The following is a 10,000-nucleotide window of genomic DNA, read 5'->3' on the forward strand; positions in this document are numbered from 1 at the left end:
TTTTTTTTGGCATTAAGAAACAACCCAGCCTTTCCGTTGCTTTCAACTTTATCTGTATTTGTTTTCGGGATATGCTGGCAATCAAAACTAATCATGGGGCTACCTCAGATTTAAATTTTTTGTTCCCCCAACACTACAGTTCCTTCAAAATTCCCCAGAGCCCTCTCAAAATTTTGCTTCAGAAAATTTTAAAAAGAGGGTGGGAGACAGAATGCAACCCTGTCGCACTCCTTTTTTTATTCGAACATTCTGAACCCATAATGGTTCTTACAGTTGCTTGTTTTTTGGCATACGGCTTTTTTTAGTGGTATGTGTTTGGAAATTTCATACTTTCATTTTATTCCAGGGGATTCGTGATCAACAGTACAAAAGCTTTCAAGTAATAAATAAAACACAGGTATAGTCTTTCTGATGTTCTTTTTTTCTATGATCAATTTAGATTTAATCTGGTTTTGGTCCCTTTTTTGGGCAAAAACCTGTTGTTCGTCGCAATTTTTCTTTAACTTCAATTTTCTTCTTCAGCAATTTTTTTAACAAAATTTTGCTGCTGGACTTTTTAAATGAAATTTGCCCCTGTTTTGTTACTTTGGAGTGCATCACCTTTTTTAGGTATGGGAAAAGACTGTTTTACCCAGTCTTTGGCCATTTTCTTCACCCCATTTTTTTGTACGAGTTTGAGAAGAATATTAAACCTTTCGCCAGCATTCTGATTATTTCGCTGTTATTTCACCTTTCCCGGGCTCTTTTTATTTTTGACTCTTTTATGGTTCTATAACTTGTTAGCAGTGGGGGGTTTCATTTTCGCTGTCATTGAGTCTAATTATGTTGTTGTTAGATCTTTATTTTTTTTGTATAGGTTGGAACAATATGTTTCCTTTATTTTTGATTTCCCTTTCCATCAATAAAAAAGCCCATTTTCATTTTTTGATAGTGTCCATTGTATTTTTAAATTTTTGTGTGATGTTTCTACCCCTTGTAGATTTCTTTTTGTCTTTTTGATAGAACATTTTCTTTTCTCTGGCAATGTTCATTAAATTGTTCCTCATCTTGTCCCCAATAATTTTTAAATTTTTGTTTTTTGTTTTTTGTAAAATTATTTTTAAATGGATTTGTACCTTTGATTTTGGGCATCTGTTTCAATATCATTTAGTGTTTTTTTCAGATATCCGGGGGGAATTGTCTTTTTCTTTTTGCGATAGTTTTTTAAGCAGCGCTCAAATATTTTTCAAGGTTTTGTATCGAGCTTTAAGTGGTTTGGACGCTCATCTTTTTTTAGTCTTATTTTAAAATCGATAGTTTGTCGTTGGGGTCACTGTTGCAGTCGGCACCAGGTCTTGTCTGGCATTTTTTTTGCAAAAATTTCCATTTTTGGTTTAGTACAAGTTCAATTGGTTGCGTGTTTTTTTTGTTTTGGGGAAAACCACGTGTAAAGTGTCTTGGTGGTTTGGAAAATGTATTGGCTATAACTAATTTTTTGTACTACGAATTTAATAAAAACTAACTCTTTTTATTTAACTCCCAAAGGCCGAATTTTTCCCCAGGTGCATTTTTTAGATAATTTTGGGCCCACTTTTGGCGTTTAAAGGGTTTCCCCTGATTTCTTTTTCATCTATTAGGGATTTTGTCTAAAGTTTTTTGGAGAGTGTTTAAAAAATTTTCCCTTTATTATCACTGCAGTTTTGGTTGGTGCTAGCATTTTAAATCAATTTTATAGGTTTTGCTTGTATTCTGCTTTTAAATGCGATCATTTATTGGGCTGTACCCCAAATTTTGCATTTTAAGTTTTTTTTGGAGAACAAGCAAATCCTGACTAAACCCTTTTCTTTTCCAAAAAAAGAAAGTCTTTTTTTCCTTTGTTTTTTAAACTTTCCCTTTCTTTTTCCCTTGGTCTCACTGATCCCTAGTATTGAATGTTGATCTATCCCTTTTGTTTAAAACATATGAATTTACCCCTCTTTTCATTTTCCTTGTTCCACGTTCCCATTTTTAAGTGTTTCTTAAAATTTGGGCATGTTTTCTTTACTTTTTTGTTTTCCCGATCATGTTAAAATGTCAGCCGGGGTTTCCCACTGACTAACGGCCCTTTATAACTCACGCGACGGGGGATGTGATATGAATTAATTTTGATTAATCAGGTGTAGGTTTTTCAGGAGAAAAAAAAAGTGGTGGGAAACCCCCAGGGTCCTTTCAACTCGCAGTCTCCAACTAACTAGGAGGAACTATCTCTACCGCTTTTTAAAAAATTACACTGTAATACCAGCAAAATTTTATATAATAAAATAATAAAATAATTAAAATAATATATTAATATAAAATATATAGCATATATATATATAAAATTTAATTTTTTTAAAATAATATAATATATATTAAAATATATATATTATAATTTTTATATATATATTGTTATATATTTATGTGTATATGAATAATGATGATGTTTTTTTTTTTTTTTTGGGAAAATATATATATGTATATTATATAAATATATATTATAAATATATAATATATATAAATATACATATATAATGTATATTATATGTATGCATTTTATATGTATGCATATGTATTTAAATTTTAATATATATAAATTTTTATATATATATATATATATAATATTATTAACAATTTGGGGTGTGTGGGTGTGTGGTGTGTGTGGTGTGTGTGGGTGTGTGTGTGGGGTTTTGGGTGTGTGTATGCATATGTTTATTAAATATATATATATATATATATATATATTAAAATATATTATATATATATATATATATTATATATATATATATAATTTTAATAATAACTTAAAAACGTAAACAGAAGTGGGCGTGTGTGGTGTGTGAATTTTATATATAATATATATATTATATATAGATATATATATATATTATAATAATATAATATATATACATAGTATATAAATACATATATATATATTAATAAAAATAAATTATTTTTTTAATATATAATATATATATAATATATACCCCTATGTAAAAATCGTAACAAAAACACATGCGTGTACACCCCACACCACATATTTCTAACATACATTTACAAATAATTTTGGTGTGTTGTGTGTGGGTGTGTGTGCGAAAAAGTTATATATGCCTATGTATATTACATATAAAATGCACATATTATACACACACCACACACACACAATATATAAAGTACAAAAAAAAATGAAACGACGAAAAAAAAAAAAACAAAAAATAGTCAAAGAAAAAAGAAAAAAAGAAAAAAAAAAAAGAACAAAGAAATGGGGAAAAAGGGAAAGGGACCTCCTAGAAAAAACCGAATTCCGCTTCATCTCCTTCTTTCTCCCTTTCCCGCCGGCCTCGACTGACCTTTGCCCCTCCGCGGCTAAAAGAGCGAAAATAAAGTTGCGTCAACACCAACCAACAAGAATACGAACTCGCGTGAAGGTTCTTATTTCATGTTACTTATCTATTTTTTTATTTATTATTACTATTACTTTATTATTATTATTGTTACTATTTTTTTTGAGCCATTGTCTAATCTACTTCGCTCTCCGTTGTCGTTGAAAGTAACGTAGTCGAGTAATTAAATATAATTTTTTTTCTTCAGAGTTTTACAAGATTAAGTCTCCCTTTTAGCCTCCTTTTCCTTAATTTTCATCTCGTTTTCATCCCTATTTCTATATTTTTTCTTTATCTCCTTTCTTTTCCATTTAGTATTTCTCGGGGATCTGTTCAAAACTTAGGATCTTTTCAAAATCTTCATTTAACTTCTTTTCTCTTAGTAATTTAATTCTCTCATTACTCACTCATCTCTCTCTCTCTCTCTCTCTCTCTTCTCTCTCTCTCCAATATCTTACTCTCTTTCTTACTCTCTTTTTATTCTCTCTTTTTACTCTCTCTCTTTCTCTCTCTCTCTCTATCCTCTTTCTTTCTCTCTCTCTCTCTCTCTCTCTCTCCTCTCTCTCTCTCTCTCTCTCTCTCTCTCCCTCTCTCTCTCCTTTTTTTTTTCTTTCTCTTTTTCTGTATCTCTATTAAAACTATTTCCCCCATTTTCTGTTATTGGCCCTTATTTTGCCACGTTGATATCAAGCTTTAGATTAACCATTTATAGGGATTTATAAGGGTTTAAGACGAAAAAATGCTATTTCCCCCTACACAAAGGGTGATCAGTCTCAAAATTTTTGCTTTTGCAAATGCGGGTTTATTTTTTTTGTCTTATTTTTTTTTTTCTTTCTTTTTTTGAGCTCCTGATTTTTTTTTCCATTTTCACCAAAAATTGGGGCTATGAGTTTTCATTTTTTTTTTTCCCTTCTTTCACGTGTGACAAATACAAAAAACCAACGCAAAACACAACACACACACACACACACACACACACACATACACACGCACCACATGCAAGGACATTGTACTAGTACTTTTTTCAGACGAACAGCAAATGAAAGTAGACACAGAAAACGAGGGTAAGAAGAGGGAATAGAGAATTGCGATGAATCAGGGGGAAAAAGGAAAAAAGTTTCTTCGAAGCAAGCAGAATCGGTATAAATAATAATTTAATAATTTTAAAAATATAAAAATTTTAAATTATATATATATATAATAAATATATTAAATTTTTATATATATTATATAATATAAAATATATATTATATATATATATATATATATATATATTTATTTTATATATATAGTTTATATATATACTATATATATAATATATATTTATAATATATATTATATTATATATAATTTATATAAATATAATATTATACCCGTTTCTGCTTGGCTTCAAAAGAACATTTTCCCTTCATTTTTCTCTTGCTAATTCTTATTTCCTCTTTTTAGTCTTTTCTTTTGTCACTTTCTTTTGCTTTTCGTACTAAAGAAATATAGTATAATGTCCTTGCATGTGTGGCGTGTGTTTGTGTGTGGTGGGGTGTGTGTGGGGTGGGGTTTGTGCGTGTGGGTGGTTTTGTCCCAACGTGAAAGAAGGGAAAAAAAAAGAATAAAAAACTCAAGCCTAATTAGGGTTTAAACGGAAAAATAATCAGGATGCTAAAGAAAAGAAAGAAAAAAAAGAAATTAGACAAAAAAAATAACCAGCATTGCAAAACAAAAATTTCTGAGCTGAATCACCTTTTGTGTAGGGGTAAGTAGCATATTTTTCGTCTTAACCTTTATAAGTCCCTCATAAGGGAAATCAAAGAGCTCTGATTCAACGTGGCAAAAATGAGGGGGCCCAACTAACAGAAAATGGGGAAAATTTAGGTGTGAATAGAGATACAACAAAGAAAAGAAAAAAAACAAGGGGGAAAGGGGGAGAGGAAAGAGAGAGAGAGAAGGAGAGAGAGAAAAGGGAGAGAGAGGAGGAGGGAGAGAGAGAGAGAGAAAGAAAGGAGATAGAGAGAGAGAGAGTAAGAGAGAGAGTAAGAGAGAGAATAAGAAAGGAGTAAAAAAAGAGAGTAAGATAGTGGAAGAGAGAGAGAGGAGAGAGAGAGAGAGAGAGAGATGAGTGAGAAAATAGAAAATTAAATTACTAAGAGAAAAGAAGTTAAAATAAAATTTTGAAAATCCAAAGGGTGGAACAGCCCCGAAAAATACTGAATGGAAAAGAAAGGAAGAAAAAGAAAAATTTAAAAAAGGGGATGAAAACGAGATGAAAATTAAGGAAAAGGGGGGCCAAAAAGGGAACTTAATCTTGAAAATCTGAAGAAAAAAAAATTATATTTAATTATCACTACTTTACTTTCAACGACACGGAGAGCGAAGTAGATTATGACAATGGCTCAAAAAAAATAGTAACAATAATAATTAATGTAATAGTAATAATAAAAATAAATAAAAAAGAACATAAATAAAAACCCTTTTCACGCGAGTTCGTTCTTGTGGTTGGTTTTGAGCATTTTTTTTCGCTCTTTTAGCGGCGGGGGTAAAAGGTAGGCGAGGGGGCGGGAAAGGGAGAAAGAAGGAATGAAGGGGAAATTCGGTCTTTCTGGGAGGATGACCTTCTCTTCCATCTCTTTGTTTTTTTCTTTTTTTTTTTTTTTTTTCTTTTGGGGACTTATTTTGTTTTTTTTTTTCGTCGTTTCCTTTTTCTGTACTCTTATATAGTGTTGGGGGTTGGGTGTAACATAGTGCATAGTATATTATATATACATAGCATATATATACTTTAATTCGAAACACACACCACACACACGAACACACACAAAATGTATGTATGTATATATGTATGATAGTATATATGTGGTGTGGGTGTACACGCATGTGTATATGTATAGTATTTAATAGGGGTATATTATATTATAATATATATATATAATATATTTTAATATTATATTTAAAATTATAATAATATGTTTTTATAATACTATTATATATATATATAATATATATATATATTATATATATATAAATATAAATATATATATATATATATATATTCACACACACACCACGCACATTTGCTTTCGTTTATATTGTATATATAATTATATATATATATTAATATTTAAAATTATATTATATATAAAATTTATATAAATATAATATATATATTATAATATTTAATAACACGATTGCATAACCCCACCCCACCCACACACAACCCCCCACACCACACACACACACCACACACACACACACACCACAATATGTATAATATATTTATATATTTTAAAATAAATATATATATATATAAACATATATATATATGCACAAACATACATTAAACTAACACAAAAATATATATAATATAATAAATATATATATATATATTATATATATATATAATATATATAATATATATAAACGTAATTATATAATTATATTTATATTTTTTAAAAATTTTAAAATTTATTATAATATATATATATATAATATATATATATAAAATATATATATATCATATATATATATATATATATATATATATATATATATATATATATATAATATATAAATATATATATTGCCGGGCGTATTCAGTGAAACTTTTTTAAAGCGGTAGAAAAGTTCCTCCAGTTATTGGAGACTGCGATTTGAAAAGGACCTGGGGGTTCCCCACTCAATTTTATTTTCTCCTGCAAACCTCTCCCCAATGATTAAATCAGAAATGAAAATTCATATCACATCCCCCGTCGCTGATTTCGGGGGCGCGTTAGTCGGGGAAACCGGCGACAATTTTAAAAATGCATCGGGAAACAAAAAAGAAAAAGAAAAATGCCCAAATTTAAAAAACCACTTTAAAAAGGGAACGTGGAACGTAAGGAAAAGAAAGAGAGGGAAAAAATTCATACTTCTGTAACGAAATGGATAGCAACTTTAAAAAATATGGGGATGTGAGACTTTGGAAAAGAAAGGAATTTTTCAAAAAAAAGGAAAAACAAGACATTCTTTTTTGGAAAAGAAAAAAGGGTATGTCACGGAGTTGCTATGATTCTCACAAAAAAAAACTCAAAGCCTAATTGGGTACGCCCATAAATGATCGCATTTAAAAGTCAGAATACAAGCAAAACCTCATAACTTTTATTTTTTTAATGCTACGAAAAACCAACACGAAAGTGAGAAAAAAGGGAAAATTTTTTTTAAAACACTCTCCAAGAAACTTAGACAAAATCCCAAATAAGTTTAAAAGTATCAGGGGAGCCCTCAACGCCAAAGTAGGCAAAATTATCTGAAAAATGCACCTGTGGAAAAAATTTGGCCCTTTGGGATATAAAGAAAGAGGTGAAGATTTTATGAATTCTGTAGTACAAATAATTGTAAGCCAATACATTGTTCCAACCCACCCCAAACACTTGTACACGTGGTTTTCACCCGAAAAAAGAAAAAGCAACCAAATGACTACTTTAGAACCAAAAAAGGAAAAAATTGCATAAAAATGCCAAAAAAGACCTGGGGCCGACTGCAAACAGTGACCACCAAGACAACCGACTTTCAAATAAGACCAAAAAAATGGACGTCCAACACCACCTCTAAAGCTCGACTAAAAACTCTTTATAAAATAGCTGACGTGTTAAAAAACTTCGCCAAAAAGAAAAAAAACAAAATTCCCCCGGAATTTAAAAAACATAAAGGGTATTTAAACAAGAGCCAAATCAAAAAGGGGGTCAATAAACCAGTTTAAAAAGTAATTTCAAAAAAAAAAATACAAAAAAATTTAAAAATTATTTCGACAAAAAGGAAAAATATTTAAAAGAAAATTTCCAGAGAATTTAAAAAAGTTCTATCAATAAGACAACTAAAGAACTCTACCAAGGGTACGAAACATCCCAAAAATTTAAAACCCAAAGGACCTATCAAAAATGAAGATGGACTTTTTTTAGTGATGGAAAAGGAAATCAAAGATGATGGAATCAATATTTTTCCAACCATACAAAAAAATAAAGATCTAAAACAAAATTAATTAGACTCAATACAAACGAAAATGAACCACCGCACGCTAGACGAATTATAGAAGCCATAAAAGGGCAAAGAATAAAAAGACCCGGGGGGAAGGAGAAATAACAGCGGAACTAATCAAGAATGCTGGCGAAAAATGTTGAAACTTCTTCTACAAATCTTCAAAAAAAATGGAAAGAAAAAAAATGGCCCAAAGACGGGTAAAATCATCTTTTCCCATACCCAAAAAAAAGGGGAGCACTCCAAAGTAACAATAAAAAGGACAATTCATTTAAAAAGTCACAGCAGCAAAAATTTTTTAAAAAAAATTTTCGAAAGAATGAAGTTGAAATTAAAGAAGAAAAATTTCAGACGAAAAAGCGTTTTTTTCCCCGGGGAAAAGGACCAGAAACCAGATTTTAAATCTAAAATTATCATAGGAAAAACAGAGAACATCAGAAAGCCCTTTCCTGTGTTTATTTTTACTTGAAAGCTTTTTATATGTTTTCACGTATCCTCTGGAATAACATGAACGATATGAAGTTTTCCAAAACAATCACCAACTAAAAAAGCCCCTGTTTACCAACAAACAAGCAAAATGTAAGAAAAAACTTTTGGGTTAAAAAGAAGGTTCGAAGTCAAACAAGGGGTGCGACGGGGGGGCATTCGCTCCGCACCTCTTTAACATATTTTTGAAGCAATTTTGAGAGGGCTCTGGGGAATTTGAAGGGAAATGAGATGTTGGGGATACAAAAAATAAATCTGAGGGACGCCCATGAATAGTTTTGATGCCAGCAGTATCACTGAAATAAAAAACTATAATAAATTAAAAAGCAAGCGGAAAAAGGGGCTTTTCTTAAAGCCCAAAAAACTAAGATCATTTAAAATTCAAAGATAACCGACAAAGAACAAGATGAAATGTTCAGTCAAGGAAAGGTTGTGGAAAAGTGAAAAAAATTCACTTTTCTTGGGGCTGTTTTAAAAATACATATGATGATCACCGGGGATAAAAAAAATACCTTGCCAAAAACGCCAAAAAAGTGCTCTCAATAAAATCTGGAAAGACCGAAACCTACCCTTTCGGACAAAATGAGTTATGAACCATTATTTTTCCCAAATTTCATCATATGGGTTTGAGTGTTGGGTGTGAAAAAGTAGACAAAAAAGATCAATAGTTTTTAAATGTGGGGTTCAGACGGGATACGATTAATGGACAGAGAAGAAAAACGAATGATGAAAATACTGAGAAAAATAAATTTTAAAGACCGACTGTTGGAATCTTGAAAAAAAAGGAAAATTAAAATTTTTGGCATTGTGGAAGTAAAAAAAAATTGAGAAAACTTGCTGACAGGGATGGTAAGGAAACAGAGGAAAAGGCAAACCGAAGACAACGGCAACAACTCAAAGATATTTTCGGGTTGTCGATGGTACAAGTGGAAAAAAAGGCGCAGGGTCGATTGATGGGGAAGGTGGTGGAGAGGTCCAGTTGCTCAAACATGAGAACCGTTTGATGATGATAAATTTTATATAATAAAAGGAATACACTCAACCTGCTTATGTAGGGGCTGAAATTTCAAAACAAATGATACACTTTTTACGGTTATGTTTGATTTTTAGTCCTTAACTTTTAACATGTTTCT

Source organism: Penaeus monodon, chromosome 7, assembly GCF_015228065.2.
Source record: "Penaeus monodon isolate SGIC_2016 chromosome 7, NSTDA_Pmon_1, whole genome shotgun sequence".
NCBI lineage: Eukaryota > Metazoa > Arthropoda > Malacostraca > Decapoda > Penaeidae > Penaeus > Penaeus monodon.